Source organism: Bubalus bubalis, chromosome 5 (genome assembly GCF_019923935.1).
Source record: "Bubalus bubalis isolate 160015118507 breed Murrah chromosome 5, NDDB_SH_1, whole genome shotgun sequence".
In the NCBI taxonomy this organism is placed as follows: Eukaryota; Metazoa; Chordata; class Mammalia; order Artiodactyla; family Bovidae; genus Bubalus; species Bubalus bubalis.
Window position 1 is genome coordinate 28,437,149 of NC_059161.1, and position 24,504 is coordinate 28,461,652.

Here is a 24,504-nt window from a genome sequence, read left to right on the forward strand (position 1 = left end):
AGGCATATTCCCATGATCAATGGAGGAAATTTGTATAGACATATAAGCTTTGAGATTGCTGTATTCTATAGTCTTGGGGACTTAGGATGTACTGGCATAGGAAAGTGGCCAAGAGGCCCTGCAATAATGCAGTCTGTTGAATTCAGCATTTCCCAAGTTTATTTGGCAAATGACTTGCCTGGTGGCTCAGATGGTAAAGAATGTACCTGCAATGCAGGAGACCAGGGTTCCATCCCTAGGTTAGGAAGACTCCCTGGAGGAGGACATGGCAACTGATTCCAGTATTCTTGCCTGGAGAATCCCCTCGGACAGGCGGGCTACAGTCCATGGGGTCACAAAGAGTTGGACACGACTGAACAACTAAGCACAGCACAAGTTTATTTGACTATGAAACCTCTTTTTCATAGGATGGTTCTAAGGCATAGAGTTTGAAATCCAGAGGTCTAAGTGTAGCCCAGGTGTTTCCAGGCCAAGAAAGAGAAAAAAAGAGAGAAGGGGAAAATGTACGAGAGAAATAGCTGCACATAGACAGAGAGAGAATGAACACAAAAACACAAGTCAAGGGAGAAATAGAATGTCACTGGTTGTTTCCAACACACCATGAGATACCAAAAATAAAATACACACACAAAGCATCTAGGCATTACTGGTCAGGGCTAGCATAGAAAACAAAGTTGTTTCATTTGACTAATAACAATCATGCCTTCTGTGTGCACCATGCTCTACAGTTTATAAGGCTCTTGCCCATTTGCCATCTCCTGTGAGTATCACCCCAGCCCTGCAAGTAAGCCTGGGCTTCAGAGTTATCACCCTCATTTTGTTGCTAGTAGTGACTGTGATCACTGTGATGAGATTAATAACTGTTGAATTTGCTGAGCACTCACTAAGTGCCTGGCACTAACTTAAGCAAGTTCACCTTTATTAACTTGATTATTCTTGAACAGGAAGGTGATTGCAGCTCAGAGAGCTTAAGTGACTGACTCGAGGTCACACAGCCATCAAGTTGCAGACCTTCATCCAAACCCACTTCTATCTGACTCCAGTCCCCTGTCAGCAAATAAGCTGCCTGGCCCCTCTGGCCTCTCCTGGCCCCTTCCTTGACCAGCACAGCAGTAGAAATATGCAGCCGCCTCTGAGCGGCTTTTTATAACCTGCTCTATATCACAGCAAGAAGTAGGCTCAGGGAATGTAAAGTAGATAGTGATTTTCCCCCTTTCTTTTACTGCCTTTGTTTATTGAGGGACAAATCATTGCTGTTTTCGTTTGTGTCTCTAGCACAATAAAAATAAAAGATACACTGGCAATCTGTTTAAAAGCTTATGCAATTCCAGAATTTGAGCTGTTGGATTTATGCCACACTCTGATCCCAGAGACTTCATGGTGCCAGCCATCCGGGCCCGCCAGGGGCCTCTGAAGTTGCCATGATCAATCCACACCAGGTGGCCACAAGCTCAGGAGGTGGCTGTGACCCCCATCTGCTGGCTCCAGAGGTGGACTTTGACCAGGGCCTCCGATCAATTAAGACACCTTGGTTTAATTGTTAGAGTTGATTTTTGGCTTCTAAGGCCAAAGAAGAGAGTCCCAGGCCTGGGAAGAGTCTGCTGCTTTGACTCCACCTCCACATTCCAGTCTGAGCCTTGGGCTCACAATAAAGTGGGTCAGTCTGCATCCACGCAGTACGGGAGGGAGAAAGGAGCTCCAGCGACAGGTGCCCCCTGTGTGTGTTTGCCCATCAGCCTCTCCTCCAATGACAGTCACAGCTTCGTGAGGCTGGGGATTTATCTGTTCCATTCAGTGCAGTGTACCCCGGCTTAGAACAGTGTCTGGTACATAGTAGATGCTCAGTGAAGGTTTGTTGAATGACTAAATGATTGTTACATGCACGTGGAAGACAGATACGAATTGCTGGAGTGGGCAAGGGGGCCCCCATGCCCAGGATGTGGCCCTACATCTCTCGATGTTTCTCCATGTCCACACTCAAGCCCTACCACGTCTCTCCTCTGCCTCCCCAGCCCTCCCCTCTCTTGTTTCTTCCCTTGTTTTTGCTGCCTTTTTCTGATCATCTTCTCCTCCCCAAGAGGATGTCACCAAGCTCAGACTTTCAAGATAAGGATCTGAGATAGGGAGACTCAGTTCCAGTTTTTCCTGATTGGCTTTGAGTCTGAGTCCTTTCTGTCTGAGCCTCAGTTTCCTCATCTGTAAAATGGGGAGAGTGTGTCCACTGCTGTGTCTCCCACAGAGGTGGTGCAAGGGCAGATGAGGGTGAGCTGGTGAGTGCAGAGGAGTCAGGAATGTTGGGGGGCTGTACTCCTGACTACCAGACCCTTCCTTGCCAGGGAAGCAGTAGCTTTCTCTGAGTGCATGTTGGGGTGCATAACGGGGTACCTGGAGGCCTGATTTTGGAGCTCTACAGGAGGCACCCCAAGAGGGGAGCACAAACCTCCACTCCAAGAATCTGAAGCTGCAGATGTCGGATGTCAGTGAGACCGACAGTTCCATTAGGCAGCTGCCCGCTCTCCGCGTGAGTGATTAAAATGTCGCCATCCATCCCATGCGCTATATATCATCTCCCCAGCCTGGCACTTCATCAAGGGCTGTGTGAACACCGGGCATCCGCCGCATCTTCCGAGGGCTCCGCGAGGCAGGGTTGGAAGAAGACATCTGTGCCGTGTGTCCCGGGAGCACCTCGGAAACAAAAGACCGCGAAAGTGTGAAAGGCAGCGAAAGGGCCAGGTGCGTAGAGAAGGGCCAGCTAAGAGGGCCTGATACTGAAGCTCAAGGAAGTGGGGTCTTGGGTCAGGAGAGGTTTCCGGGAATCCAAGCAGTGGGACCTGGGGGCCCTCCAGTCCCTGCCCTCATTTTACACACCAGCAAACTGAGGTTGGGGCAGCCAAGCCCCCCATCCCTGCTTCAAGGCCATTCAGTTCAAGTCGAAACAGGGATCCTACATGCTTGCTGACTTGCATGAAGTGGTAGCCAGAGTCTCAGGGTCATGGGCTGGAATGAGAGCTGAAGTCTCCTGCCCCTCATCTGAATGTGTATTACCACTGTCATTCATTAATTCTAACCACTATTATCATCAACAGGATAGTAACAAAAAATAATAATAGCTGCTAGCATCTTTTTAGTGTTTACTGTGGACCAGGCACTGTGCTAAGCTTGTGTCATATTAACACAGGTATTTCTGCTATAGTGTCATCTGTGAGTTCCTAGAAACCCCACCTTCTAGAAAATCATGCATTGAAAATTTCAGGGGGAAGGCCATTCCAAAACTGCAGGAACTTTGTAACTGGAGCACTCTGCAAAGATGCAGAAGATTCATAGGCAAGAACTAGCACAGCCAATTTGTATCCAGCTTCCCTAGGGGTCATTTCTCTGCATCTTTAAGGACACATATAAAGACTTCTGCTTTATCTTTTGAGAAGTTGATCCTGGAGGGCATTGCCTTCTGATAGAGACCATTTTCACCAAAATTAAAAATCAGATGCAGGCTGTCGCCTTTATCATTCATCCAGTGTTTTCATAGAAGGAGAAGCATCTTGGAGCTTTTCATCTCACTCACAGCTTGCCCGGATAGCTTCACAGAACAGATCACACACACTTCTGGAAGACACTAAATCAGTCACCACTTGCAGTAAAGGAAAGCACTTGGATAGATTTTCAACTTTTTTAGTTAATATCTTCATATGCTGCTGGGGCTTCCCTGGTGGCTCAAGGGTTAAAGCGTCTGCCTGCAATGCAGGAGACCTGGGTTCGATCCCTGGGTCGGGAAGATCCCCTGGAGAAGGAAATGGCAACCCACTCCAGTATTCTTGCCTGGAGAATCCCATGGACGGAGAAGCCTGATGGGCCACAGTCCACGGGGTCGCAAAGAGTCGGACACGACTGAGCGACTTCACTTTCATTTTCATATGCTGCTAAGGCTTTCTCTTTAATTTTAAGAAAGCTTGGCACAGATTGCTTCAAAGCATGAATCAGGGACTTTTCAGGGCGGCCCAGTGGTTAAGACTCCACACTTCCAATGCAGGGGGCAAGGATTTGATTCTTGGTTAGGGAACTAAGGTCCTGCATGCCATATGGTCAAAAAGTTTTTAAAATTATAATAGTAAATAAATCAATGAAATAAAATCGGTTCTTTAAAAAAATTGAAAAAAGTGAGAAACCAAAAATATTTTAAAAAAACAAAACGTGAATCAACAAGATGTCTGCAATCTCAGATCCTATTCCCTTATTGACCAGTCACATAGGAAGTGGTTCGGTGCTCATTAAATCCTCATCCTAACCCAAAGAGACAGGTGTTACTAAAATCATGCCCATTTTACAGATGAGAAAACCAAGGCTTAGGAAACGTCACTTGCTTAACCTACGCTGTTAGGAATTAGGTAGAGACTCTCCCTCACTGACCCCAAGTAACCCTCCACCTCACTGCCATGCTACTCACGGTGCACTTGGTTTCCTGTTTGGTTAGTTGGTTTCTTGTTTTTTGACCACTCAGCACTCCATGCAGTATCTTAGCTCCCCCACCAGGGATCAAACCCACGGTCCCTGCAATGGAAGTGAAGTCTTAACCACTGGACCACCAGGGAAATCCCCACATGTGCGTTTGTATTAGGCATTTTAAACTCCTTGACAGGGGCTGTGTTTTACTCCTTTTTGCAGCCCTAGCTCCTGGCATGATGCATTGCACAGACCAGGAAACCAGGAAACATTTTCTTGGATGGCTATCACACTAGAGCGATTTCCCTCAGAGATGGGGAGAGGGCCGTCCCTGCCCAGGGGAGGTGGCCCTGCCTCTCCAGGCACCAGAATGATGCCCTAAGCAATGTGCACCTCCCTGAGCTCCCCAAGTCCCAGACCCTGGGAGTTCTATCCAGGCAGACCTCAGAGGTACTACAGATTCAGTTCCAGACCACAGCAATGAAGCAAATATCATAATCGAATCACACAATTTTTTTTTCATTTCCCAGGGCACATAAAAGTTATGCTTATACTCTACCATAGTCTGTTAAGTAAATAGCATTATGTCTAAAAAATAAAATGTATATGCCTTGATTTAAAAATACAAAAGAATCACAATAGTAATATATTAAAATTTTTATTAGAGTACAACTGATTTACAAAGTTGTGTTAGTTCCACAAGCGCAGCAAACTGCATCAGGTATACATATACATATATCCACTCTTTTTTATTTATTTGTTTGGCTATGCTGGATCTTTGTTGCTGCTCAGGCTTTTCTCTAGTTTCGGTAAGCAGGAGCTACTCTTTAGCTGTGGTGCTCAGGCTTCTCATTGCCGTGGCTTCTCTTGTAGAGAAGCACAGGTTCTAGAGCTCATGGGCTCCCATAGTTGCAGCTCCTGGGCTCTAGAGCACAGGCTCGATAGTTGTGGCGAGTGGGCTTAGTGGCTCTGAGGCATGTGAGATCTTCCCGGATCAGGGATCAAACCCATGTCTCCTGTAGGCAGATTCCTTACCACTGAGCCACCAGGGAAGCAGATTCTTTTCCCAGATAGATCATTACAGACTACTGAGTAGCGTTTTCCATGCTACACAGTAGTTCCTTATTAGGTATCTATTTTATATACAGTAATGTGATTATGTCAATCCCAATCTCCCAATTTCTCCCACCCTTTTCCCCCTTGGTAACCATAGTTTGTTTTCTACCTCTGTGACTGTTTCTGTTTTGTAAATAAGTTCATTTGTACCATTTTTTAAGATTTGACATGTAAGTGATATCCTATATTTATTTGTCTTTTCTCTGACTTACTTTGCTCAGTAAGATCACTGATCACAGATCGCTATAACAAATATAATGTTAATGATACCGTTTGAAATATTGTGAGAATTACCAAAATTCGACAGAGACACACAGCGAGCTAATTCTGTTGGCAAAACAGTGTCAACAGACTTGATCAGTTTAGGGTTGCCACAAACCTTCAGTCTGTAAAAACCACAGTATCTGTGAAATGCAATAAAGTGACGACATACAGTGTAACAGGTGTGCCTGCGTGGTTCCCTGGCTCAAATCACAGAAAGAAACCTGTATCGCCATTTGGAGTATGGGGTCAAGGGCCTGCCTTCCAGCACCTACAGGCAGCATCTCAGCCTTTCCCTGCTCTGTGTCCCCAGGGACCTCACCGTGCCAGACTCAGAGCAGCCCTCACACATGTTCACCTAGCTGGATTAACGGGCCTCTGCCAAGTCGGCCCTTCCACTGTCGCATGAGTCAGTCCTTAATGTTACTCCTTTCGTAGGCCCGAGCCTCATGCCTCTCTCCCAGGAAATGTCCCTACAGGCAAATCAGAGATGCTCGCTCCTAAGCGCACAGTGATGGAGCTGCCTCTGGTGGATCTTGCTGTCACCTTATCACACTGAGCTGGGGTCTGCCCAGGGGACTGCTGCTCAGGATGCTGCCAGGCCCATTGTGCCTGCCCCACAGCAAGGGGCTCTCCAGTGGTGAGTGGTGGTGCCACTCACCCACTTGCTGTCAGCCATCCTCAGCCCCTGCTCCTGGCACAGAATTTTCTGCCCCTGGAGAAGAATCTTCCAACTCCTCTGACCCTGTCCCAGCTCCCAGGGGCCAAATGTCACCCAACCATAGGGTCTGAAGGAGGGACACTGTGCAGCTGTGCGGGGAGCAGGTGGAGCCGACGGGGTGAGGGGAACAGTAGGAATAAAGGTACCACGTCCAGAGGCTCATTGCGGTTCCCAGTTAGGGAGTCTTTGGGGTCACCTTGCTGGGCTTGCATCCTGGCTCTTCACCACCACCTGGGCATTGACTTAGCCTCTTCAGGCCTCAGTATTCTCAATCAGAAAGTGGGATGACAAGGCCTACACCAACAAGGAGACGCATGTAAAGCAGGGAGAAGAGGGGACTTCCTTGGTGGTCCAACAGTTAAAAATCCTCTTTCCAATGCAGGGGACACAGGTTCGATCCCTGGTCCGGGAACTAAGATCCCACATGCTTTGGAGCAATTAAACCTGAGTGCCACAACTAGAGAGTAGAGTACCGCAACAAAAGGTCCTTCGTGACCCGACAAAGCTCCCACATGTTGCAGCTAAGACCTGATGCAGGCAAACGTGTGCGTGTGTGTACGCTAGAGTCATGCCTGACTCTTTGCAACCCCATGGACTGTAGCCCACCAGGCTCCTCTGTCCATGGAATTCTCCAGGCAAGAATACCAGAGTGGGTTGCCATTTCCTTCTCCAGGGGATCTTCCCAACCCAGGGATCAAACCCACATCTCTTATGTTTCCTGCATTGGCAGGCAGTAACCAAATAAATAAATAAATATTTTTTAAAAGATAAATAAAGCAGGCACAAGAGCACTGGACATACACAGCTGCTCAAGAGATGTGATCTCTTCCCGTGGGACTATATCTTGGGGGTGTATCTTTCTATGGGGCTGTATCTTCAAAGTCTCCCCATCTCTCCTTCCCTTTCTCTGCATCTCTAGCTCCCCATCCCTCCCATCTCCCTCCACCTGGGCTGGCATCTGGAGAGCTCCAGGTGTCTGTGTTTGAGGGTTTGACTTTCCTGGAGTCTTAGAGAGGAAGTGGATCCAGTCAACCCTGAGAGCTGAGCTGGGGCTGAGAGGGTGTGTAGACACAGCAAGAGGCAGAGCTCAGGTAGTCAGAGCTTGGGTCCTACCCGGAGGCAGCAGCTCTGTGATGTTCCCCCATCAGAAGGTTTGGCCCTCTCCCCACCTGTAAGCTCCACCCCCTCCCTCCCGGCCCCCGCACAAGGTGCTGCTGTGTGTCTGGGCTTGGTTAGCATTTCCAGCTTGTGCCCGTGCCAGGATTGGCCATGCTGGGCATATTTCCAAAGGGCCAGATGGTCTCACTGGGTTCATTTGCCCAGAGTTCATGCCACTGGCAGGAGATGACAAATATAAGCTTCAGAGGAGTGGCTTTGAAGTGGGGCCTGGGGGTTCTAGGGTATGGACTGCAACTTCTGTGATTAGAGACTTTTTTTTTTTTGCCTCTGTGGTAAGATTGTGAGCTACCCTTTATTGAGTATGCCTGTGTGCCAGACTCCAGACGTCTTTATATAAGAGAGCTTAGCTTCTTGTTAGTCAAAGTGTGGCCATGGACCAGCAGCATCTGTAGGAGCTTGTCAGAAATGCAGAATCCCAGGGACTTCCCTAGTAGTCCAGTGGTTAAGAATCCTTGCAATGCAGGGGACGTGAGTTCAATCCCTAGTCGGGGATCTAAGACCTCACATGCCGTGGAGCAATGAAAGATCCCACTTGATGCAATGAAAACCGCACATGCCACAAGGAAGACCTGACACAGCCAAATAAATAAATATTTAAAAAAGAAAGAAACGCAGACTCCCAGGCCCCTCCCAGATCTGCTGAATCAGAATCTACATTTTAACCAGGTCCCCAGGTGATTCCTGTGTTCAAATGAGGTTTGAGAAACACTGAGCCAGATTTTGTATTACTTTTCCAGGTGAGGACCCTGAGAGCCAGAAAGAAGAAATGAGTTGCCTAAAATTGCAGCTGGGGAGTGGGCAGGGCTGAGCTGTGAATTCATCTGGCTTGCTTCCAAATACATCCTTCCTGTACTCCAGGCTCTTGTGGAGGATCCAGAGGAAACTTCCTCTGGGACTGTGGGTTAGTGGGTGGGGGTGTCCGTGGAGGGATCATTACACAGTGTGGCCGTTGCTGTGATGAGAAGGTTCATGGGCTGCTGAGTCCAGGAAAGATGTCCAACAGGAGGGGACAAGTGAGATCCAAAAACCATGCCAGAGGGACTTCCCTGGAGGGCCACAGGGTGCTGACCTGGTTGGGAAACTAGATCCCACATCCCACAGCTAAAAGGACCCTGCACGCGGCAACTAAAACAAATAGCCAACCAGCGGGACCTGCCAGACAGCACCTACCGGGTGCTGGAATCGTTCCCAAAACTGTGCATGCACTGATTCAGAGTCCTCGCTCCCCTGGGTGAAGCAGGGACCACCGGCAGCCCCACTTCTCAGGTGAACATCTGAGGCACAGGTCATCTGCACAGTCCTGCAGCTAACGCAGATGGTAGAGGTGGGATTTGAACCCAGGCAGTCTGGCTCTCCTCCCCACACAGTCCTGCCTCTTGGTGGGAGAACAGTGTTCCAGGCAGATGGAACAGCATGAACAAAAGAAAGAAATTTTCTTACCTAGTGAGTAAATAGCTCTGACTTGGTGACTGCTCTGGGCTCTAGCCGCATCTCCTGGCCCCTCTCCCAGCCAGTCCTGCCACTGACCCAGAATTAGCTGCTCGAGGAAGCTGGGGGGCCTGGACGGGGCCACTTGGTTCATATTGGTGCCAACACAGTCCTCCACCTGCTCATATGCTCTCGTTGGGGTTGAGATACCACCGCCGATGGGCATCAGTGGCCTGTGGACCACCCTTGGGAGAGGAGCAAAGATCAGAGGAAGAATGAAGACAGCCCACTTTGGGGAGCAGAGATGTGCTTCTGGGTGGGGCTGGCCTGGATTAGAGCGTCAGAGAAGCTGCAGAACCTCAGGCAGTGGTAACTAACCTGGCCTCTGGTGGATTGCCTGTGTACGTCCCTTACCAGCCTGCCTTGGAGGGGGTGGGGAGGGGTCACCCGAGGACTCAGGCCAGTAGTCTCAGTGTCATGAGAATCTTCAAATTGCCCTGAAGGAGACCATCTGGCCCTTTGTGAGTAAGCCCTCCCATTTTACAGATGCAGAAACTGAGGCCCAGAGAGAAAAAGGCATTTGCCCAATACATTTTTATGGAGTCTGCCCATGGACTAGTCTTCCAAGCTACCATAGCACGTAGACAGTGTTTCACACATTCTGTGGAAGACCTGTGTATGCTTTGGTTTCCCTTGCCGTATTTGAACCCCTTCCCCTAGTTTCTGAAAGGAAGGGTCTCTTCCATAAACCACGAGGCCCAGCTCAGGGCAAGAGAGGCATCTTTCCCAGTCATTCTGGTGTTGCTGAGCTGGTTGGGACCCAGCCAGTATTCTCAGGAACTAGACTTGCTGAAATAGTAATCCTGGATGGTTTTGTGGGCTGGAACTCACCTGGTTCTGGAAGCCGGCTGGAAAGATGCACAGGTGCAATTATTCTGGGAGTTTTGAGGAGGTGGGAGGTAGGAAGGTAGCTGGTTTGAATTTAGCCCTGCGCTCAGGGGGCCTGTGACTCAAGACTTTAGCAGGGCTGTTAGCAGCCTGTTTTCAACCCGCTAAACTGATTGTGACTTTTTAAGAATAGGAGGTTCCCCTCTGTGGTTCCTTACCTTAAAATCTGTCTCCGTGGTGCACCGCAGGTATTTTTATCTGTTGCTTCTTGTTCTGAGTGGAATTATCCCTTCCCAGCCCTGCTGATCAGGAGACTTTCCAAATGAATTTTCCCCTCACCTGAAGGCTAAATGGCTGCCTTTTTTTTATTTTTATCAACACCCCCCAGCTCTCCCCAGCACCTCCCCCAACACCCCCAACTCCATCCTTGGAAATCTGTGCCCCTCACCCTTGAATTCATCTGCCACCTGTGAGGCAGGTGACCAAGGCTGGTATTATACTGAGATGGATCCCTGGCACAAGCGTGTGGCCCTCTGGTCGACCAGGCCAGGGCCTGTGCTCTGAGTGAAATGTCCTGGGTCTGCCTTGTTCTTGGAATCAGCTTATAATGTTCTGTCCCACTTTCCACAGGGAAATACTACAGTCCAGGTAGAGCTGACCTAAGCACACAGGATGAAAGGCAGGGCTGGAATTTGAAACCACTTCTGAGATCTCTCCTGACTGCACTGAGCCACCAGCTGGCTCTACAGTTGGAACAGGAGTTTCCAGGGGAAGTGGAAGAGGAAGACCGCCTCCCCCTTTCAACAGAGGAAGAGGCTGCTTCCACGGCCACCATCAGAGCAATTCAGTAGAGGGATTGATCTTTCAATAAGCCACCCAAATGACGGTACATTTACTACTTATGTTACTGACAAGGAGCACGTGAGTAATTGGAACGCGCTGTCGGAACATGGCAGGTGGTTGATAATATGACTTACATCCTTGGGGGCTTGAGTTTAAGTTCTGTAATAGTCATGATGAGATGGCTGGATGGCATCACTGACTCGATGGACGTGAGTCTGAGTGAACTCCGGGAGTTGGTGATGGACAGGGAGGCCTGGCGTGCTGCGATTCATGGGGTTGCAAAGAGTCGGACACAACTGAGCGACTGAACTGAACTGAACTGAATAGTTATCACAAGGGCCCAAGCTATAAAATCTAACACAGATGAACACCACGGATGTTGTTCAGAGATGCTATGACTCTGGTAAGGATAACAGTTACAGAAATTGGGGATGGGGTACAAAGAAGGAAAGAGGTGGCCATGCCCTTACTGAATAAATGTGAAGGGAATTCATGACGGTCCAGTGGTTAGGACTCCACACTCACACTGCCAGAGCTCAGGATTGGATCCCTGGTGGGGAAACTAAGATCCTGTAAGCCATGTGGCATGGTCAAAAAATAAATAAATTGAAAGGGGAAAATATATATTCCCTGCTTAGATAGATCTCAGTCTCTGAGGAACCTGTACCTTTCCTGTTTCTTAAATCTTAGCTTATTTCTCATAACGACAAGAGCCATTGTGCCCATCCTTCCAGGATAAGTATGAGTATATGTTTGTTGTCTGGCTGTTGCAGGCTCAGAGATTTTACAATTCAATAGGAACTCAGACTTTTTTCCTCTCTTGTCATCACTTGATGCTTTTCTTTGGGAGGGCGTGAATTGGCATTGCTTAATTAAGCAGAGACAGCTAAAATATGCTTCGGGATCTATCTTCAGCCATCTACAGGAATTTCTGCAGAGGACACCAGTTTGTACTCAGAACAGGAGAAGAAGGACTTAAATACACTGGAGAGATTTAGCTTAGAAGTTGGGAGGAGAAGGGAGCCAAGAATGTGAAAGGTAAAGAACACAGATTCTGGGGTCCCACAGGCTCGAGGTCAAGACCTTGCACAAGGCTAGTTGCTTCTCTGAGACACATTTATCTCCATTGTAAGATGGGGGTGACAGTGCCCCCCGCAAAGGGTATTAGCAAGATGAAATGAAATAATATATGTCAAGCACTCAGCACCATGTCTGACCTAGAGCTCACTGCTATTAGTATTACCATTATTGAATGTCAAGTGGATGAGCATTGTGGGAATGCGGGCGAGAGCTCCACAAAGGAAACAGACCCCGTGAAGCTGCTACTGTCATTCACAAGCCGGTGGACCGAGCGAGTTGCAGCCACTCTGCTCTGGGATTTCAGGACTCTAAAAATTGGGGTAATGGTGATTTGGAAGGAGGCTCCCTTAGATATTCTGGGAGCCAGTGCACAGATTCGGTAGCAATTCGTGGACTTTCTCCCAATGAAATGTTTTGAAATGTTGGGTCACTTGGTTTCCCCTTAGGCTATTTTGCTCTGAGAAAAAACATCTCAGCTGTTTCAGTTCAGAGTCCCTTAAGCGTGGCTGATGGTAAGGGTGGCCCACTTTTTTTCTTATTGCAGTAGTTTAATTGAAATATAATCACATACTATACAATACACTCTAGGCAATCAATCACTACTCTACTTTCCAACTCTATAGACTTGCCTATTCTGGAAATTTCATATGCTACAGATAAACAGAATCATGCAATATTGGTCTTCTGTGACTTGGCTTCTTTCATTTAGCGTCATGTTCTCGAGGTCTATCCATGTTGTATCATGCATCAGTACTTCATTCCTTTCTCATGACAGAATAATATTGTATTATATGGATATAGTATATTTTGTTTGGGCTTCGCTGGTAGCTCAACTAGTAAAGAATTTGCCTGCAGTATAGGAGACCCCAGTTCAATTCCTGGGTCAGGAAGTTCCCCTGGAGAAGGAATAGGCTACCCACTCCAGTATTCTTGCCTGGAGAATCCTCTTGGACAGAGGAACCTGGCGGGCTACAGTCCATGGGGTCGCAAAGGGTCAGACATGACTGAGCAGCCAAGCACAGCAGCACATCTTTTGTTTGTCTGTTCATTAGTTGATGGACATTTGGTTTGTTCCCACCTTTCGGCCGTGTGAGTAATGCTGCTGGTACCTTCCTGTACAAGTTTTCAACTCAGTTCTGCTTCTCCCTTGAAAACAGATCTCCATGGAAGCAACTAAATATTGGCAACATTAACTAGAATTGAAGACAACTTACTTTATTTTTATTTTTTTAAAGGGAAGTTTATTCTTTATTGAATTTGTTACAATATTGCTTCAGTTGTTTTTCTGTTCTGGTTTTTTGGCTGCTAGGCATGTGGGATCTTAGATCTTTGACCAGGGTTCGAACCTGCACCCCCTGCCTTGGAAGGTAAAGTCAGCTTCTGGACAGCCATGCAAGTCCCCAAAGAAAACATACTTTAAAAGGATGCAAATTTAGAAAAAGGTTGAACAATTCCCCAATACCTACATTTGCATTCTTATTCCATTGGCCTCTGGAACTCACCAGTGTACTGGAAAGATGTCATCTTGAACACTCGCCCCTGTCTTATCCTCTGAAGACCCATGAGATCAAATTTTCTCTAATCTTTCTCAAGTCAGTGTAATAAGAACTGTAATTCTAAGTTAATGATTTATTTTTAGCTTATGGATGCTGAACCTTACTGCTGATCATGCTTCTCTCTTTTCCATAGTCACTAGTGTGTCCAGAGGCAAATTTCCAGGCCAGTTCCTGTAGGTTCTGGAGCCAAGGCAGGGTCTGTGCCAAGGACTCTTCCTTCATTAGCCCATATTTCCCTCCACCAGCCTTCGAGGTGCAGGAATGATGTAAGTCCTGTTATACAGATGAGAAATCAGAGGTGGATGACTTGCCCAAGGTCAAGTGGCAGGAGTGACAGAGCTATGATTTACGTCTACTTCTTTTTTTATTCTAAAGTCTGGGTTCTGAGTCGCTCTCTGCATGACTGTATGCAGTTTTGAAAATCCACTTAAAATCCTTTCTGAGAAGTGTAGGAGAGGTATAGATCACCTTAATCTTTAACTTCCTTCATTCACTGCTTAATTTAACCCTGATCTGATCCCAAAGCTGATTATCACTCACCCACTCTGAATCTAATTAGAATGTCCTTCTGGTATGTTAAGACCATCAAGATGACCTGATATCAAAAGCTCCTATATGTCAATGTCTTTGCTCTATCACAGCTATAATCAGTTGCTTGAGCTAATAAAGAAGGCAGAATTATTTTGTCCTTTTAGGCTTTTCTAAATGTCTAAAGCATTCCTACTATTTCTCCTTCTGTTTCCATTATGCTTCCATAGACCTTTTATAGCAACCTTTAAATTTCAATAAGATAACAATTAGGATGTGGTGTAGGATCATTCTAGGCTTCCCAGGTGGCTCAGGAGTAAAGAATCCTCCCGCCAGTGCAGGAGACACAAGAGACACAGATTCATGTCCTGGGACAAGGAGCACACGCTTAGGATCATTCTGCCTTGAAGGCTCACCTGGATGTTCCCTACCCCAGTGTTCACTCCCCTGTCTCTGAATCCTGAATCCTGGGCAGCTGGGATGGCTGGGCAAGGTCAGGTGAAGGGGAACATCAAGGTATTCTCAGCAAGCATCTCATATTGGAGCAGGGCCTCTGCTCCCTGGGTTAGAGACCCTGTATCCCTTCTCCAGGTAGAATGCAAATGTAGCTGTATATGCCTTTTTAAACCTTTCTTCTTCTTTCTGGAATTGAGGTCGGGAAGGGAGCCCTGTAAACTTCTTTCTGGGATTTATTGAGATTTTCCTTGTGGTCCAGCATGTCATCAGTTTTGTTTAATATTCCATGGCCATTTGAAAGAAGGCAGGTGTTTTCTGTTTGGCATCCACACATATAACACTATCCACATATTCTGTACCACACATGCATACATTATACTGAGTTTGTTAATTGTGTCTTCAGAATACATCATAGTAAAACAAAGTTTATCAGCTGAAAAATGTAATGTCGTTTCTCAATAGACCTAAATAAACTATTGGAAGAAGCTTGATCTAGTTAATGAAGCATCTGTCTGCATTTTAGTGCTCGGGTTGGTCGTGAAAATAATTACCTCTTATCAGATTCAAGTTGCCAAAAGAGTTGTTTTCTTTCACCCGGTCCTCTTGGTCTTGGTGCATGTGATTTGAAAAACCCTTCCTATGAGAAGCAGTGGAAAGAAAGAAACCCAATATAGAATTCTTGCCCTAGAATAATAAAAGGAAAGGGAAGAAGTAACAATGAGTTATTATCATTGAGCCATAAGGAATGCTAATAAAGGATCCAATTTCCTCCCTAATGTTTGTTACTTGGTGCTAAAGTAGACCTTTGCTGTGCCCTGTTCACTCACCACCCATTACTCTGGTTTCCTTCTAGAAAATCACCGCTCCCATCACCACCCCTTAATCCATTTAGTGCAGGTGGGGTTCACTCCAACCCTGAGAATTACTGACCCAGGCCACACTGATTGATTTAAGAATGGGCATTCGATCCAGTCAGAGCTAGAGACACAATGAGGCTTTACTGAGACCTCTGGACAAAAGATGCATGCTTACTCAATGAACTTGAACAAGAGAGATAAGGCTGAAGTAGTGAGCAGCCATCTTGCCACCAGGAGGAGAGAGCCCGTCTGAGGAGGGAACCAACACAGCGAGGGAAGCCAAGTAACACCGAGGGAGACACACCAGGGATAATACCAGGGCTGGTGGTATCACTTAAGCTCATTGGCCAAGCCTTATCTAAAGGTAGAACCAACTTTGGACTTTGCAAGTCTGTGAGCCTATAACTTTATTTTTATTTAAACCAGCTTGAGTTGTCTGTCAACTTTGTAATTGAAAATCTTGACTGACACCAGTGCTTACAAAGTGTGCTGGACACATGAAGGAATATCATGTAAATTTGAACAAGACCTATCAAAGAATGGGCAGAAGATCTAAATAGACATTTCTCCAAAGAAGACATACAGATGGTCAACACACATGAAAAAAATGCTGAATGTCACTAATTATTCAGTTCAGTTCAGTTCAGTTGCTCAGTCGTGTCTGACTCTTTGCAACCCCATGAATCGCAGCACGCCAGGCCTCCCTGTCCATCACCAACTCCTGGAGTTCACTCAAACTCATGTCCATCAAGTCAGTGATGCCATCCAGCCATCTCATCCTCTGTCATCCCCTTCTCCTCCTGCCCCCAGTCCCTCCCAGCATCAGAGTCTTTTCCAATGAGTCAACTCTTCGCATGAAGTGGCCAAAGTACTGGAGTTTCAGCTTTAGCATCATTCCTTCCAAAGAAATCCCAGGGCTGATCTCCTTCATAATGGACTGGTTGGATCTCCTTGCAGTCCAAGGGACTCTCAAGAGTCTTCTCCAACATCACAGTTCAAAAGCATCAATTCTTCGGCGCCCAGCTTTCTTCACAGTCCAACTCTCACATCCATACATGACCACAGGAAAAACCATAGCCTTGACTAGATGGACCTTTGTTGGCAAAGTAATGTCTCTGCTTTTGAATATGCTATCTAGGTTGGTCATAACTTTCCTTCCAAGGAGTAAGCCTCTTTTAATTTCATGGCTGCAGTCACCATCTGCAGTGATTTTGGAGCCAAAAAAAATAAAGTCTGACACAGTTTCCACTGTTTCCCCATCTATTTGCCATGAAGTGATGGGACCAGATGCCATGATCTTAGTTTTCTGAATGTTGAGCTTGAAGCCAACTTTTTCACTCTCCTCTTTCACTTTCATCAAGAGGCTTCTTAGTTCCTCTTCACTTTCTGCCATAAGGGTGGTGTGATCTGCATATCTGAGGTTATTGATATTTCTTCCAGCAATCTTGATTCCAGCTTGTGCTTCTTCCAGCCCAGCATTTCTCATGATGTACTCTGCATAGAAGTTAAATAAGCAGGGTGACAATATACAGCCTTGACGTACTCCTTTTCCTATTTGGAACCAGTCTGTTGTTCCATGCCCAGTTCTAACGGTTGCTTCCTGACCTGCATATAGGTTTCTCAAGAGGCAGGTCAAGTGATCTGGTATTCCCATCTCTTGAAGAATTTTTCACAGTTTATTGTGATCCACACAATAGGGAAGTGTAAATCAAATCTACAGTGAAGTATCACCTTGCATTGGTCAGAATGGCCATCATCAAAAAGTCTACAAATAATAAATGCTGGGAGGGTGTGGAGAAAAGGGTGGAAACGTACCCACACTGTTGGTGGGAATGTAAATTGGTACAGCCTCTATGGAGAAAAGTATGGAGGTTCCTTTAAAAACTAAAACTATAGTTACATGATCCAGTGATCCCACTCCTGGCCATATACCACAGAACACTATAATTCAAAAAGATACAGACACCCCAGTGTTCATTGTAACACTATTTACAATAGCCAAGACATGGAAGCAGCCTAAATCTCCATCAACAAATGAATGGATAAAGATCTGGGGTGTGTGTGTGTGTGTGTGTGAATATTACTCAGCCATAAAAAGGAATGAAATAATGCTATTTGAAGCAACATTAGTGATCCTCGAGATTATCATACTGAGTGAAGGAAGCAAGTCAGAGAAAGAAAAATATCATATGATATCACTTATATGTGGAATCTTAAAAAATTATACAGATGAACTTATGTACAAAACAGAAATAGACCCACAGGTTTAGAGAACAAACTTATGATTACCAAAAAGGAAAGGAGGGGTGAGAGATAAATTAGGAATTTGGGATTAACATATACACACTACTATATATAAAATAGATAACCAACAAGGACCTACTGTATAGCACAGGGAACTACATATCTTGTAATAACCTGTAGGGGAAAAGAATCTAAAAAAGAATATACGTATATATAATTGAATCGCTTTGCTGTAAACCTGACAGGGGCCCAACACTGTAAATCAATTATAACAAGCAATGGTCCCTATTTTTTCAAGGATCCTATATTTTTCAATGATCCCTATATTGTCAAGGGTCTAACAATTGAATGAGAATGACGCAGATCTGAAATCATCACTCAAGTAGAACCTGACAATTGCTGAAGTAACTGTTTGAATTAAGTGTGGAAGTCCCATTTTGTTGTTGTTCAGTCACTAAGTCATGTCCAACTCTTTGAGACCCCATGGACTGCAGCACACCAGGCCCCTCTGTCCTTTAGTATCTCCTGGAGTTTGCTCAAATTCAGATGCATCGAGTTGGTGATGCTTTCCAACCATCTCATCCTCTGCTACCCCCTTCTCCTTTTGCCTTCAATCTTGCCCAGGATCAAAGTCTTTTCCAATGAGTAAGCTTTTTGCATCAGGTGGCCAAAGTATTGGAGCATCAGCTTCAGCATCAGTCATTCCAATGAGTATTCAGGGCTGATTTCCTTTAGGATTGACTGGTTTGACCTCTTGCAGCCCAAAGGACTCTCAAAAGTCTTCTCCAGCACCACAGTTCAAAAACATCAATTTTTCGGCACTCAGCCAAGGACCCAGAAGAGGAAGTAACTAAGCTTTTGGTTCAGGAGGACTTAAGGGGCACCTTCACTGGGACATTGAAGCTGGGAAGAGGCACCTGGCCCTCTGGGGGTGCCACAGGGCAGAGACCCGTGAGAGTTTCCCATGCCAGTTTCCCAATCCAGCTCCTTCGCATCATACCTAGTTGGAGTTTAATTGCTTTGGATTGATTTCTTTTTGCCAGTGTGCTTTCCAAACCCCCAGCCCAGGGACAAAGAGAGATTAGTCACTTCAGGGAGTTTCCCTACTGACAAGCGTGAAAATCAGTCAGGGGTGAAGATGATTTAAACAATTTTTTTAAAACAGCATCCCTGAGTGTACCTAGGATGCAAGCAGGCTTTTTGACAAATGGTGATTGGTGCACTTTGGGTCAGTTATCACACAGTAACTGTCATAGGTCATCATAGGAGCTAGTGTTTGTTGTCTGCTCCAAAGTATGCAAACTGGACTCTGTCTGAGCTCTTTACTTATGATCCAGGCTGCACTCAGCTTTGCAAATCAGGTCACAGGGCCAGTTTCACTGGTCAGTGGTCACTGGCACAATGCCTGGGCTTTACTGTTATTAATTGTTCGTATTATTGCCCCTGCTACACACAGTGTCTCCTTTAATCCTCATGACAACACGGAGACAGGTACTATGTTGTACCCATTTGTAGGTGATGGAAGACAGTTTATCTGCACAGCTGGGAGGGGACAAAGCTGGAATTTGATCTTATGTAGGACCAGTCTCTCCTATAGCTCCATTTATGCCAGGGTGAGGCATTTTCTGCAGCTGAGTTTGTATCCCTTTTTTTGTAGCTGTCAGATGATGAGTGTTAGAGCTGAGCACTACACTTGTCCCAGAACTGTGCTTTGAAACACCCAGAGTGTTGTGTAGCTGTTGTTCCCACATGTTTACCATCCAGGGCAGAATATGATATGCCAACTAAAGGCATCAGCCAGTGAATGTACAGAAAAGGGTCTCAGGCACTGCTGTTGAGTTCAGTTCAGCCACTCAGTCACGTCTGACTCTTTGCGACCCCATGAATCACAGCACGCCAGGCCTCACTATCCATCACCAACTCCCGGATTTCACTCAAACTCACGTCCATCAAGTCGGTGATGCCATCCAGCCATCTCATCCTCTGTCATCCCCTTTTCTTCCTGCCCCCAGTCCCTCCCAGCATCAGGGTCTTTTCCAATGAGTCAACTCTTCGCATGAGGTGGCCAAAGTATTGGAGTTTCAGCTTCAGCATCAGTCCTTCCAATGAACACCCAGGACTGATCTCCTTTAGGATGGACTGGTTGGATCTTCTTGCAGTCCAAGGGACTCTCAAGAGTCTTCTCCAACACCACAGTTTAAAAGCATCAATTCTTTGGCACTCAGCTTTCTTCACAGTGGTCCAGAAAAGGCAGGGAGAGAACCAGCCCTCCATGCAGCAAGCAGATTCCATCTCAGTGTAGATACCCTACTGATTGGTGAGATGTTAGGGCTCTTCTGTGTTGGGGCTGGTGGTGCGTGCCAGGGGGAGATGTGATTGATGAAACCTCTGCCCTTTCCTGGAATGTTCTAGAATACAGGTGTCTCTATGTTTCGAAGACAGCTTTGAGCAAAAGTACAGAATAGAGCCCAGTGAACATGGTCCTTACCCATCTTTCAACTCAGACAGAGATGCACAGCTTAAAATTTCTGTTTAACTTTTAAAGACTTTTATTAAACATTAGGGTCAGGGGGTCAGACATGAATTGGATTCATTTCCTAACCTTGGGGATGTCGTTTGTCAAAGAGAGAGACAGGCATGTAAATAACCACAAGGCAATCCCAAGTTCAACACTGACATTTGGTGTGTACCTACAGAGTGCTCTGAGATCCCAGGAACCCCACCAACAAGCTCAAGGCCTAATAAAGTAAGTGTCAGGTGGGCTGAAATCTTCCTTTGCAGGACAGCCATTAAATCTCAGAAATGGGTTCCTACTGAGAAGTGAGGAAAGCTGCAGATATACAATGTCAAGGGACTATTTTAACAGTCGTTCCCAACCAGGACTTGCTAAATCCAAGGTGGGCAGAACACAGCCCCACACCTTGAGAGGGAACTGGGGGCAGAAGCCAGGCAGCAGGCAAGCTTGTTTCTCACTCGCACAGCGTCCGGCCGCATCTGACCCAGTGTTACATGGTGAGGATGCTCTCTGATTCGGATTGCCAGGGCTATACAGCAGCTGTGTCATTTCTCTGATCACTGTTCACCTCTCTGGACCACTGTCTTCCCATGTGTGAAGCGGGGAGATTCTAACACCTCTCCTGCAGGGTGGGCATGATGTTCTGAGATGCAGATGAGTCACGATAGAGAACAGGCTCCTTCCGGGGCATTGCCACATGACTGCTCAGTGTCATTGGCTATTGCTGTCATCTCACACTGTGCGAGGCACGCCAAATCTTACTGCTGGATCTTTCCCCTCCAAAATGTATCAAAACATGCAGTGGGAAGCTAGGTCAATATCAAACGTGAAGCTTCTGGCTCATGGGGGAAACTTCTACCTCTGCCCCCTGCCCAAGGTCAGAGACACCTTTCTGCACACTATACACCACATCTGGGATATGCCAAAAGGACAGATTTTCCCAGACAAACATGGATGTCGTGCCTTCCCAGTATGAAAATAGATCGCCCTGGGACTGGAGTGGCTAATGAAGATGATAATTAGAATTGCTTATTAGGACCTATCTTCTAAAGTTCATTTGTGCTTTTAATAGAATCTACAAGGCATCTGCTTCACGGGCTTGACAGATCTTCCTGATCTAGTGTATTTTAAAGCAAGATCTTCGCACATTGTCTTCTCCAGGACTCCCCACCTCCCGCCCCTTCCTCTGCCATCTGGTGTGAGATAGACTTTCCCCCACTGGAGGAGCCTTGAAGTTGCAACCAGCAAACACCATTCTTCTTGCCAGAGAGCCCCCCTACCAAGCCAGAGAGACAGCTGGTCCCCCAACCCTGAATGTATGATCCCCTAAAATCTCCACGCAGACCGCCCTCCTTCTTGCCTTCCGGAGTGTTGTCATAGGTTGAACAGTGTCCCCTAAAGACTTGTGTCCACCAAGAACCTCAAAATATGACCTTATTCAGAAATAAAATTTTTGCCAGTGTAATTAGCCAAGTTAAAGGGAGGTTGTACTGGATAAGGATGGGCCCTAACCTAAGATCTGATGTCCCTGTAAGAAGCCCATGTGAAGAAGCACAGGGGGAAAGACCACATGACCACAGAGGCAGAGGTCAGAGTGATGCGTCTATAAACCATAGAAACTGAGAAACACCAAGGATTGCCAGCAACTTCCACACACTGGAAGAAGTAAGAAAAGATTCTTCCCTGGAGCCTTCAGATGGAGCACGGCTCACCGACACTTCCAGCTCGCAAAACTGTGAGAGAATAAACTGTGTGTCAAGCCTCCTGGGGTGTGGAACTTGGTTACAGCAGCCCCAGGAGACAAACGCAGTGCTCTTCTTTCGGGTTCTTGAGCTTGCCCAGCTCTCTCCCAGCTCCATGCCCTGCATGTTCTGCCTGGAACACTCTTTCAGCTTCCTGTGCCCCTCCGTTCTTCTGCTACCCCATCACATGTCACCTGTCCATCGCATGTCACCTGCCCAGCCTCTGCTTCTGGTCTCAGGTCAGATGAGGCTCTCTCTTGGATTTTCCAGACTAGGGGGTTCACTGGTGTTGGAGACCACTTCTGTTCATGAACCTCTGTTGGGGCCCACCTCTCTTGGGGGATCACCTCTCTAGGGAGACCACCTGTTTTGGGGAGCCACCACTGTTGAGGGACCACCTCTCTTGGGGGACTAACTCTTTTGGGGCCGCCACTGTCGGGGGACCATCACTACTGGGGGCCACCTCTTTTGGGGACCACCACTGTTGAGGGACTACCTCTCTTGGGGGCCTACCTCTTTTGGGGCCACCATTGTTGGGGGACCATCACTACTGGGGGCCACCTCTGTAGGATGCCCCCAGAGCCCTGCACTTACCACACTTTATCACAACTGTGTGTCCATGTCCATCCTCACCACTAGACCTTTGATTTGAGGATGTTACCATCATTGTGGGAGTGTCCACTGGCTTGTCCCCAGGACCTGGCTCTATCCCTGGCCTTCAATAGGACCTTGGGAGGATTTTGTGTGATGATAGCGGAATTGAGCTGTATTCCTGGTCACTACTAGCTGTGCTGTGGGCTCCTCTTGGCCTCTGCCACCACCTCCACGACAGGAGACAAGACAGCTCTGATTCTGTGGCTGAAGGCACTGTCTGGTTCGGTTCACTAAAGGCTCTGCCACCTCACTCCCTGGGCTGTTGAAGATCCCAGCAAATGACACTTCACCTCCATGGGGTGAGGTTCCTTTGTCGTAAGCTCTCTGGACCCCCTGCACTTCTCTTCTGTGAGTCCTTTGTTCATTGATGATTGTTTAATGAATTATCTTCTATCAAGTCAGGTGGGACTTCCCTGGAGGTGCAGTGGATAAGAATCCACCTGCCAATGAGGGGGACAGGGGTTCAATCCTTGATCTAGAAAGATCTAAAGCCCGTGCACCACAACTGCTGAAGCCCAGGTGCCTAGAACCGGTGCTCTACAACAAGAGAAGCCACCACACTGAGAAGCTCTTTATGCACCCCAACGAAGAGTAGCCCCTGAAACTAGAAAAAGCTTGCATGCAGCAACAAAGACCCAGCGCAACCAAAAATAAGTAAATAAATATTAAAAAAAAAAAAAAAAACAAGGCAGCTGAAACAGAAAACAAGCTTCTGGTTTTACTGGGATCCAGTTGGAGCGCCGGCCTCATTCCCTAAGTTCTTGGTGGGTAAGGTCTATGCTCATCTTATCATCCCTCTGTCCCTGGAGCCTGGCAAACATAGAAAATGCTAGAACCTAACTTTGCTAAACCCAGAGAATTCAGTAGGTCCTTTCTGCCTTTTTAAGGACTCAGGCCCGGCTCTCTGAGCATCTGCACAACTATCCTGAGGCTCCCAGCATGGGATTCTGCCCGAGAGACCCTAGTTTATGGAGAACTCTTGGCACTGGTGCCCCAGAGAACTCTGGTGTTGCCAGGGTATAAACTCAGATTTGAAAATACAGAATGGAAGCCAAGAACTGAGTGAGAATGCCCACTCCCCTACCCTGATGGTGGTGGACTTTCGACCTTGCAATGCCCTTCTCCTCAATCTCAAGTTCAGGCTCATTTTTCCTAGGCCTCCTTGGCTACCATGCTTGGCTGTGGCCCAGCCAGGTCCCTCCTCAGGCAGGGGAGCCTGCCAGCTTCAGGGCCCCCAAGTCATGGACCACAGAAACCTGCTTCCAATCCACTCTTGGCTTCCCTCCCCTCCTCCTCTCACTTGAAGACTTGTTGTTTTGTGAGATCTGCAAGAGCAGGGAGATTTATTCTGCATCCAGGCTCGACAGTCTGAGTGGGGAACAGAAGACAAAAGCTGCACTTGACTTAGACCGTGGGACCAAAATAGAAATCCTGGAGCATTTGATTCCCTGGGACAGACTCCAGCCTCCACACTGAGGGCTAGTGACTGGCACGTCCAGAGGCATCCATCTAGCCACTACCATTGGCCCACAGGCACGGCAGTCTCATTTTCTCCTCCATGCCTGTTTTCTGCTCTGCAAAGTGGGGAAGCTGCATCATCCATCTCACAGGTCTGAGAGGATGAAATGATATAGCACGCAGTCCACACTCCACCAAGGTCCAGTGCTGTTGTTTGTGTTGTGAGTGATAACAACAGTCACCCTGCCAAGTGCCCTCGCTAAGACTCCACCTTCTAGGTCAGACTCCGAGAGCATGGGGGCCTGGGTGAGCAGCAGGCAGATTAGCCAGCATGGCCCCTGATGCAGGAGGGCTCATGCATGACCCTGAGCCCTCAGCTTTTCCGTGATGAGCCTGTGATACATAGAAGGCTCCAGACGAGGCTCAGGTGAGCAGATGGGAGATGGAGACACAATTTCATCGCAGAAAGGACAGGAGCAAATAGGGGTGACTTCACATAAGCGTAGACGGGGCTGCTGCAAGGCCTCAGGCAGAGGGACTG

At 47.1% G+C, this 24,504-nt stretch overlaps 1 protein-coding gene and 1 long non-coding RNA gene across 3 annotated transcripts in view; both read left to right on the forward strand.

Moving 5' to 3' along the window:
* KAZN (kazrin, periplakin interacting protein) overlaps nucleotides 1–24,504 on the forward strand; it is a 1,366,410-nt gene that overhangs the window by 1,108,748 nt on the left and 233,158 nt on the right. The gene's annotated exons all lie outside the window — the stretch shown is intronic.
* LOC123333675 lies at nucleotides 7,594–12,863 on the forward strand. Its single transcript, XR_006551118.1, has 3 exons — nucleotides 7,594–7,686; nucleotides 8,452–10,278; nucleotides 10,661–12,863. It is a non-coding gene; the product is annotated as an uncharacterized LOC123333675 (long non-coding RNA).